We start from the raw sequence: 10,803 nt of genomic DNA on the forward strand, positions 1-10,803 counted from the left end.
GCTGCACAAACATAGAAGAAAGACAGTCCCTGCTCAAAGAGCTTACAATCTAATAGACAAAAAATAAATAAAGTAAGCAAATCAAATCAATTAATGTGAACGGGAAGGAAGATAGGAGGGTAAGTGGTTACGAGAGGTGGAGGCGAGTGGTTACGAGTCAAAAGCAATGTTAAAGAGGTGCCCAAAGGCTTCCGGAAACTCCTCTCTGGAAAAGGAAGGCAGGAAAATAGGCTGGTTTAGGTGAAACGCTGAAACCACCTTAGGCAGGAAGGAAGGCACGGTACATACCATAACTCCGGACTCTGAGAATTGCAGAAAAGGGTCTCGACAGGACAGCGCCTGGAGCTCAGACACCCGTCTCGCTGAAGTAATGGCCACCAAAAAGACCGTCTTCAGGGTCACATCCTTCTCTGAAGCTCGCCTTAGCAGCTCGAAGGGCGAACACTGAAGGGCCTTTAAAACTAACCCCAGGTTCCAGGCCGGACACGGAGCCCGCATGGGAGGACGGAGCCAAAGCACCCCTCTAAGAAACCGTGCCACATCCGGATAAGCAGCCAGGGAGAGGCCAGTGACCTTCCCTCGAAAACATGCTAAGGCTGCCACTTGAACATGCAGGGAATAATAGGCAAGGCCTTGTTGTAAACCATCCTGCAAAAAGTCAAGTATCGGCGAAGACAGAAGCCCACATAGGTGTAATCACTTTAGCAGCACACCAAGCCTCAAATTGGCACCAAATCCTGGCATAAGCCACAGAAGTGGAACGCTTGCGGGCCTGTAGGAGAGTGGAAATGACTTTACTGGAATAACTGTTGTCTCTCAATTGCGCCCTCTCAATAGCCATGCGTAAGACCAAAGCGGCAGGCATCCTCCATGGTCACTGGGCCCTGTGACAACAGGTTCGGTACCAGAGGCAAAGGAAGGGGAGCCTCCACCAGCATCCACCGGAGGTCCGCATACCACGGCCTCCTGGGCCAATCCAGGACAATGAGAACCACCTCTCCTTGATGTAGGCGAATCCGCAGGAGTACTAGCCCTAGCAAGCGCCACGGAGGGAACTCATACAGGAGGCCCTGAGGCCAGGGTTGAGCCAAGTCATCCAACCCCGGCGAGCGAGGATCTCTCCATCTGCTGTAAAAGCACAGGACTTTGGCATTTGCGCTTGAGGCCATAAGATCCGCTACAGGCGTCCCCCACTTGGCACAGATCTGAAGAAACACTTCGTCTGCCAGTTCCCACTCCGCTGGGTCGATTTGATGCCTGCTTAGATAATCGGCTTGCACGTTGCTCTGACCTGCAATGTGAGCTGCTGACAAAAATTACAGATGTAGCTCGGCCCAGTGGCAAATCTGTGCGGCCTGCGCAGCCAGTGCTCTGCACTGAGTGCCGCCTTGTCGATTTATGTAGGCCACTGCTGTCGTGTTGTCCGACAGAACTCTGACAGCCAATCCTTCCAGGGTCGAGTGAAAAGCTAGAAGAGCCTGGAAAATCGCTTTCAACTCCAAGCGATTGATGGACCACTCCGACTCCTCGGGTGTCCAGAGACCCTGGGTATGCCTTCCCCGGCAATGTGCACCCCAGCCCTTCAGGCTGGCATCTGTTACCACCAGGCACCAATCGGGGAGTGCTAGCAGCATTCCTTGCCACAGCATGCTGAGAGCCACCACTCCATACTGAGCTGGGCCGCAGAGAGCCACGTGAGTCTGCACTGATAATCCTGAGAAACTGGAGACCATCGTTCAAGCAGGGAGCACTGCAGAGGTCTCAGGTGCACTCTCGCCCAGGGCAACACTTCCAAGGTGGTCATCGTTGACCCTAACAGCTGGACAATGTCCCAAGCGCGGGGGCGAGGCATCCTCAAGAGCAGACGGACCTGGATCTTAAGCTTGCACTGCTTTTGCTCGGGAAGAAGAACAAACCCCGAAGCTGTGTCGAAACGGACCCCCAAATATTCTAGAGATTGAGAGGGGGTCAGGTGACTTTCGGCTATATTAACGACCTAGCCCAGAGATTGACCTGCTGAGACCACTCTGGCTGTAACATGATGACTCTCCTCTGTCGAGTTCGCTCTGATGAGCCAGTCGTCTAGGTACGGGTGAACCCGAATACCTCTCGCCTGAGAAAAGCAGCTACTACCACCATTACCTTGGAAAAGGTTCGGGGAGCTGTGGCGAGGCCAAAAGGCAAGGCCCGAAACTGGAAATGTTTTCCCATCACCGCAAACCGAAGAAACCTTTGGTGCAGGAGCCAAATAGGAATGTGCAAGTAAGCTTCTTTCAGGTCCAGAGACGTGAGAAACTCTTCTGGCTGTACCGCCGCAATGACGGAGCACAGGGTTTCCATGTGAAAATGCCGCACTCTTAGAGACTTGTTGACTTCTTTTAAGTCGAGGATGGGCCGAAAAGTCCGACCTTTTCGCGGCACCACAAAGTAAATGGAGTAAAGGCCGGAACCGTGTTCAGCAGTAGGCACCGGGGACATCGCCCCTAGGTGAATCAAGCCTTGCACGGACTCCTCTACCGCCGCTCATTTGACGGCAGAACCGCATCGGGACTCCACAAACACATCTCTCACTGGGGCATTGAATTCTATTCTGTAGCCATCTCTGATCAGGTCCAAAACCCACTGATCTGAGGAAATCTTGACCCACTCCTCGAGAAAGAGGGAAAGCCGTCCTCCTATTGCAGGAATCGAGGAGAGGGCCGGCGCACCATCATTGAGAGGGTCGCCCTTGAACTCCAGGCCTTGAGCCGGTCGCTGCGGTACGCTTGTCCGAACGAAAGGAGTTCCTCTGCTGAAAGCAGGCACGAGAAGTGAACCCAGCAGAATGCCACGGGCGGTACCTTCTAGCTTCACGGAAGCGAGGTCTGTAAGAGGAGGGAACTGCCTGACCCTTGGAGAGAGGCCTCAGCCTATCCTTGGGTAAGCGCTGGGGTTTAGCATCCCCCAGGCCTTTAACAATTTTCTCTAACTCCTCACCAAATAGGAGAATGCCTTGGAAGGGCAACTTCACCAACCTTTGCTTAGAGGCCATGTCAGCCGCCCAATGCTGTAGCCATAGAAGGCGGCGAGCCGCCACCGCCACAGCCATCTGTTTAGCCGAAGCTCTGACCAGATCATAAAGGGTGTCAGCCAAGAAAGACAAGGCTGACTCCATCCGCGGTGCCACCTCAGTAAGGGGCTCTGCGCCATCCCCGGGCTGTTCCACTGCCTGTTTCAACCAAGCGAGGCAGGCTCGGGCAGCATAGCAGCTGCATGCAGACGCCCGTAAGGATAGTCCTGAAATTTCAAAGAACCGTTTCAGAGCTGATTCCAGGCGTCGGTCCTGCATGTCCTTCAGGGCGACTCTTCCTTCAACTGGGAGGGTAGTTTTCTTTGTCACAGCCGTGACTAGGGCATCCACTTTAGGCACTGCTAGGCGCGCCAAATGCTCCTCACTTAGAGGGTATAATTGCCCCATTGCCCTGGCAACTTTCAAAGGCCCCTCTGGGTCAGCCCATTGAGCCGAAATAAGCTCTTGGATGGAGTCATGCAAAGGAAAGGCTCGAGCAGGCTTCTTAGTACATGCCATCCTTGGATTACCAGAGGAGGCTTCGCCACTCCCAGGATCTTCAATAGAGAGGACCTGCAAGGCATCAGAAATAAGCGCTGGCAGCTCGTCGCGGTGGAAAATCCTCACCACAGAAGGATCATCTGGATCCAATGGCAATCCTGCACCTTCCTCTGGCTCTTCAGACCACGAGGGCTGCCAGACCCCTCAGAATCCTCACATCCCGACCACGGGGGGGGGGGGGGGGAGAAGGGAGGTGCGCCACTCTCTAAAGGGGAATTAGCCCTTCTGCGCCTGTCTTGCGGCCAGCTGTCCGTGAAAAACGCGCCTGACGGCAATCCGAGTCCAGGCTCCACTGGAGGGGGAACAGTTAGCAGGGCAGAATGAGACCCCTGCGGGAGAGCTCTTTTTAACATGAATGCTTTATGCAGCAGCAACACAAACTCAGGGGAAAAGGGCTCACCCAGGCCTCCCGATTCCAGTCCGGGGATAAAAGTTCCCCTGTTAGCCTCCACACGAGGCTCCCCTCCAGTTTCAAACCCCTCTGCTTCTGCGGGGGTTGCGCCATGCAGCGCGTCCAAAATGGCGCCCGCTGCCAGCTCCACTGAGTGGGAAGAAACATCGCTCGCCATGCTCGTGCCGGTCTGAAGAGCCCCGCTGCTGATCTGCGCTTGCCACAACGGGAACAGCGCTTAACAACCTCCGCAGACATCGCCGAAAACAGCGGAAAATTCAAAATGGCGGATTCGCGCCAAAAACGTCCTGATCGCGGGCCCTCCCCGGAGGAGCTACGAAACACTCTTACCTCACCAGACCGAGTCCCAGAGCTCCGGTTACGCTGCACAATCAGAAGAAAACCTCTTTTCTGGAATCGCAGCGCCAAAGCGCAGGGTTTTTTAAACCCTGTGAGGAAAGTTAGAGGCAACAGCAATAGAGACAAATTTCCAACTCCGGAGGATCAGTATAGTGGGAAAGGCAGGGAAAGGACGAACCAATGTGCCTGCATCCACAAAGGAGAGTGTGGGAAAGGACAGGGCCAGGGCAAACCTATGTGTCTACATCAACATTGGGGGCCGGGTAAAGCGAATGCTACATACCTGTAGAAGGTATTCTCCGAGGACAGCAGGCTGATTGTTCTCACTGATGGGTGACGTCCATGGCAGCCCCTCCAATCGGAATCTTCACTAGCAAAATCCTTTGCTAGCCCTCGCGCGCCAATGCACGGCCCTCTTCCCGCCCGAAACCAGCTCGTGCCGGCCAGTCTCATATGTAGCAAGACAAAGAGAAGGGAAGACACAACTCCAAAGGGGAGGCAGGCGGGTTTGTGAGAACAATCAGCCTGCTGTCCTCGGAGAATACCTTCTACAGGTATGTAGCATTCGCTTTCTCAGAGGACAAGCAGGCTGCTTGTTCTCACTGATGGGGTATCCCTAGCCCCCAGGCTCACTCAAAACAACAACCATGGTCAATTGGGCCTCGCAACGGCGAGGACATAACTGAGATTGACCTAACAATTTATCCAACTAACTGAGAGTGCAGCCTGGAACAGAATAAACATGGGCCTAGGGGGGTGGAGTTGGATTCTAAACCCCGAACAGATTCTGAAGCACTGACTGCCCGAACCGACTGTCGCGTCAGGTATCCTGCTGCAGGCAGTAATGAGATGTGAATGTGTGGACAGATGACCACGTCGCAGTTTTGCAAATCTCTTCAATAGTGGCTGACTTCAAGTGGGCTACCGACGCTGCCATGGCTCTAACATTATGAGCCGTGACATGACCCTCAAGAGCCAGCCCAGCCTGGGCGTAAGTGAAGGAAATGCAATCTGCTAGCCAATTGGATATGGTGCGTTTCCCCACAGCCACTCCCCTCCTGTTGGGATCAAAAGAAACAAACAATTGGGCGGACTGTCTGTTGGGCTGTGTCCGCTCCAGATACAAGGCCAATGCTCTCTTGCAGTCCAATGTGTGCAGCTGACGTTCAGCAGGGCAGGAATGAGGACGGGGAAAGAATGTTGGCAAGACAATTGACTGGTTCAGATGGAACTCCGACACAACCTTTGGCAAGAACTTAGGGCGAGTGCGGAGGACTACTCTGTTATGATGAAATTTGGTGTAAGGGGCCTGGGCTACCAGGGCCTGAAGCTCACTGACTCTACGAGCTGAAGTAACTGCCACCAAGAAAATGACCTTCCAGGTCAAGTACTTCAGATGGCAGGAATTCAGTGGCTCAAAAGGAGGTTTCATCAGCTGGGTGAGAACGACATTGAGATCCAATGACACTGTAGGAGGTTTGACAGGGGGCTTTGACAAAAGCAAACCTCTCATGAAGCGAACAACTAAAGGCTGTCCTGAGATCGGCTTACCTTCCACACGGTAATGGTATGCACTGATTGCACTAAGGTGAACCCTTACAGAGTTGGTCTTGAGACCAGACTCAGACAAGTGCAGAAGGTATTCAAGCAGGGTCTGTGTAGGACAAGAGCGAGGATCTAGGGCCTTGCTGTCACACCAGACGGCAAACCTCCTCCATAGAAAGAAGTAACTCCTCTTAGTGGAATCTTTCCTGAAAGCAAGCAAGATGCGGGAGACACCCTCTGACAGACCCAAAGAGGCAAAGTCTACACTCTCAACATCCAGCGCAGGGAGAGTACTTCCATAAAGGACGCCCCTCACATGCGCTCCCTGCTTTTTTTTTTCTTTTTTACCTTTTTTGGGGGGCCCTTTTCCTTTCCAATTCCCTCATAGGAGCCCTAACGAGAGGTGCAGACCTCCCGTTAGGGTTCCTACGGTAAGGGAATCGGAAAAACGGTAGTGCATCTCATTATAATGGGCTACAACGGTAGTGCAGCTCATTATAACAGCTTTTGAATAATTTGCATTCCGTTTTCGTTGCCTGCTACCGTGGCAGGGAAAATGCCCTTAGTGCATGCCCCCCGGTAAACTACTTGCGTTTTAAACTGGCTGGAACCAGTTTAAAACGCAAGTTGTGGGCTCGTTAGGTTTAGTGCATCTGGCCCTCAGTGCCACTGTTTCAACACCCAGTCACCATTAACAAAACAAAGAACAAATTTGATCTCTGCAATGGAAACTATCCCACAAGCTGTCACCATCTTGCTCCACCCCCTTCCCATGAATTCCTTTTCAGTGGACAGCAAAACAATGAGTCCACAAAACACATACTCAGGAATATTATTGCAGAAAAGAAGGATCAAGTAAGTGAAGATATAAATATAAGACATTTACTACATAACAAGTTTTATTAGCAGTTTTTCAAAGTACAAACACTTAAAAGCCAAACAGTAAACAAAAATGTGATATCTTTCACTGAACGCAAAATAATCTCTATGCTTTTTCAACAAACTGGCAATAAGATCTATTTTCCAATTACTAGTCAATCTTTCCAAGATCTTGCTCATACAAACTATTTTCTACACCAAGAAATCAGAAATCCTCATGGTTGCTTCCTAGGCTTTTCCTCCATTCAGAGCCACTAGATGTCACCAGAACCACAACAACAGTATAAATGCTTCCAAAGAAATCATGTCAAGAGTTAGAGTTATAGAACTTATGAGTGGTTCAATAATCAGTCCAAGAAACTGCAACAGCAACTGAACCATCTGGTTGTGCACAGTATCAACAATGTATCTTATAATAAAATAATTTAGTATTTCTAAACACCCTTCCAATTTAGTTCAAGACTGCTTACAGCACTTTTTCAGGTAAGAGAACTTCTGTCTTGAAAAGTAATTTTACTTTAACATACTTTTTATTTGTACCCCGCGCTTTCCCACTCATGGCAGGCTCAATGCGGCTTAGGTACTTAATTGTACCTGGGGCAATGGAGGGTTAAGTGACTTGCCCAGAGTCACAAGGAGCTGCCTGTGCCTGCAGTGGGAAGATGAGTCTTTGGGTGGTGGGAAAGGACAAATTGTCCTATAAGGCATCTCCTGATGGGTCACAGACTGCTGTGGCGGTGCACACCAGCAGTACAGGAATTGCTGCCAGCCCATGAGCCCCTATGGAGAAAGCAGACTCACAGTAGATGCATCATTACTGTTCACATCAATTGCAGGCTGTGCGATGCGACCAATGCATGGAACAGTAGCATCTGGTGTGGTAACAAGATAAAGCTGGTGCCAGGAGCAGTATGAAGGACAAAGAGACTGGTAGAGATGAGCCACTCATGCCTCAGCAGAGTTTTGGCCATAATACCCCCTCCCTGAATGTGGAGCTGTATGTAAGGGACAATGAGCAGGACCATACCAAACTGAACTGACACCCCCACCAGTGAACTGAGAGCAATTTTGGACCCCTCCATATTTGTGCCTGTACAACCACAAAGGCATTGGCATGGTACTGACAGTTTGGGGGGGGGGGAGACAGGTGTGCAGAAGTACGTGGAGGTGAAGATGGGGATTATACAATAGGATATGGATGAATGGGTGTACATATATGTGGAAGTATTCAGGCAAATATATCCAAGGGTACTCAAAGAATTCAAGCACGAAATTGCTGATCTGCTGTTAGTAATATGTAACCTGTTGTTAAACTCGTCTATAGTACCTGAAGATTAGAGGATGGCCAATGTGACGCCAATTTTTAAAAAGGGTTCCAGGAGTGATCCAGGAAATTACAGACCAGTAAGCCTGACGTCCATGCCAGGCAAAATAGTGGAAACTATTATAAAAAATAAAACTACAGTACATATAGACAAACATGGTTTAATGGGACAGAGTCAGCATGGGTTCAGCCAAGGGAAATCTTGCCTCACCAATCTGCTTCATTTCTTTGAAGGCATGAATAAACATGTGGCTATAGGTGAGCTAGCTGATGTAGTGTATATAGATTTTCAGAAAGCTTTTGACAAAGTTCTTCATGAGAGATTCCTGAGAAAATTAAAGAGTCATGGGATAGGAGGCAATGTTCTGTTGAGGACTAGGAATTGCTTATTGAACAGAAAACAGAGAGTAGGGTTAAAAGGCCATTTCTCTCAATGGAGAAGGATCTGTACTGGGACTAATGCTATTTAACATATTTATAAATTATCTGGAAATCAGAATGACAAGTGAGGTGATTAAATTTGCAGATGACAAAACTATTCAAGATTGTTAAAATACAAGAGGGCTGCAGGAAGACCTCAGGAAATTAGAAGACAGGGCATCCAAATGGCAGATGAAATTTCATGTAGACAAATGCTGCACATTCCCAATCTGAATCACAGATACCTGATGTTAGGGTCCACCTTGGGAATCAGCACCCAAGAAAAAGATCTAGGTGTTGTAGACAATACAGAGAGATCTTCTGCCCAGTGTGGTGCGGCAGCCTAAAAAGCAAACAGGATGCTAGGAATTATTAGTAAAGGATGGTAAATAAGACCAATACTACTATGATGCTTCTGTATCGCTCCATGAAGCAACCTCACCTTGAGTATTGCTTTCAGTTCTGGTCGTTGTATGTCAAAAAAGATATAACAGAACTGGAAAAGGTTCAAAGAAGAGTGACCAAAATGATAAGGGGGATGGAATTCCTCTCATATGAGGAAAGGCTAAAGAGCTTAGGGCTCTTCAGCTTGAAAAAAAAAAGATGGTTGAGGGGAGATATGATTGAGGTCTATAAAATCCTGAGTTGTGTAGAACAAGTAGAAGTAAATCACTGTTTCCTTTCAAGAAGTGCAGAGACTACGGGACACATAAGAATAGCCATACTGGGTAAGATCAATGGTTCATTTAGCCCAATATCCTGCTTCCAACAGTGACAAATCCAGTTCACAAGTACCTGGAAGAGAAACCCAATTAGTAGCAACATTCCATGAAACCAATCCCAGGGCAAGCAGTGGCTTCCCCAAGTGAAAAAATATTTCCACTTATTTGTTTTAAAAGTATTTCCATATATTTCGTTGAGCGTCCCCTGGTCTTTGTACTCAATGAAGTTACATAGAAATACTTTTAAAACAAATAGGAGGAAATATTTTTTCACTCAAAGAATAGTTAAGTTCTGGAACTCCTTGCCAGCGGATGTGGTAACAGCGGTTAACATATCTGGGTTTAAAAAAGGTTTGGACAAGTTCCTAGCGGAAAAGTCCATAGTTCGCTTTTGAGATGGACATGGGGAAGCCACTATTTGCCCTGAGATTGGTAGCATGGAATGTTGCTACTTGGGTTTCTGCCAGGTATTTGTGACCTGGATTGACCACCATTAGAAACAGGATACTGGGCTATATGGACCATTGGTTTGACCCAGTGTGGCTATTCTTATGTTCTTCTGTAAAGAGTCTGGCACAATTTAAGCCCTGAACATGTCAGGCCATGGGCCTCCTTGGAGCACGAAGACCTATGCTGCCACCCCTATTGCCCCTAACTAAAAGCAGCCCTGTGTAATGTCCTCCCACAAAATCCCATGGCATACCTGTGGACCACTGACAAGCACACCAATCTAAAGCAAATCCATCTAAAGCAAATGGGATTTTTAGACGAAGAATTTGTCTGTGGTTTTCAAACTTTTTTTCATGCTCTTCCTGCATGCCAAATTTGGTATTTTATCGTTACGTTTTTGAAGAGAAATGTTGCTAAAGGACACACAGACAGGGGTCCCTTCTGCATAATTATTTCCAATATTCTGCATTTTGAAAAGCATAACAATTTAACTGCAAAGCATCTTAATAGACATCACATGAGACTGGGAGAAAAAAAGTTGTAACTAAGTAACGACTGTCGTTGCTAATGCAATATATCACTACTTTACACAAGCCATCGGAGGAGCTGCTTCGCCACAACCAATTTTTTCTACCACTCTCAACTGCGCTGACCCAAAAACCTGATAAGCGGGTAAGTTTGTGAAACTGAGACTACCAAGTCAGTGCGAAAATACAGCAGTACTGCCAAGTGAGCTATCATCTACCAATTTCAGGGTTTGGTAAGGTTCCGTTTCTGGAGGGGGAGTTGTTTTTTACCTCACTGCCGTTCACTATGGGTCGTCTCCCCTCCTTGCTTTACCATCCAGCTCCCTTGACTACCAGGGGGAAAGCGAATGTGTAACACCCTTAAGCGCATGCGCACCAATACGAACTGTCACAGGCCTTCAGCCAACTGTTACGCCTCGCGCCGCAGCGCTACTATTGCGCAAGCTTCTTGTGCATGGGCTGAGGTTTGGTACCTGAGTTGTAGAGGCCAGGGACCCGTTAGCTCCAAGAGATAAGTGGTCAGCCAAATGGCTGAAAGACAGACTGGTGTGGGCTTCCACATTTCTCCTCTGCCC

At 48.8% G+C, this 10,803-nt stretch overlaps 1 protein-coding gene across 1 annotated transcript in view; it reads right to left on the reverse strand.

Annotated features, from left to right (window-relative positions):
* The window catches only part of TMEM232 (transmembrane protein 232), a 303,917-nt gene extending 293,340 nt beyond the window's left edge, over window positions 1-10,577 (reverse strand). Inside the window, 1 exon segment of the mRNA XM_030193465.1 lies at window positions 10,499-10,577. The gene's annotated coding sequence lies outside the window, so the exon portion shown is untranslated.
* Window positions 10,578-10,803: the final 226 nt, after the last annotated feature.

This window comes from Microcaecilia unicolor, chromosome 2, assembly GCF_901765095.1.
Source record: "Microcaecilia unicolor chromosome 2, aMicUni1.1, whole genome shotgun sequence".
Lineage (NCBI taxonomy): Eukaryota > Metazoa > Chordata > Amphibia > Gymnophiona > Siphonopidae > Microcaecilia > Microcaecilia unicolor.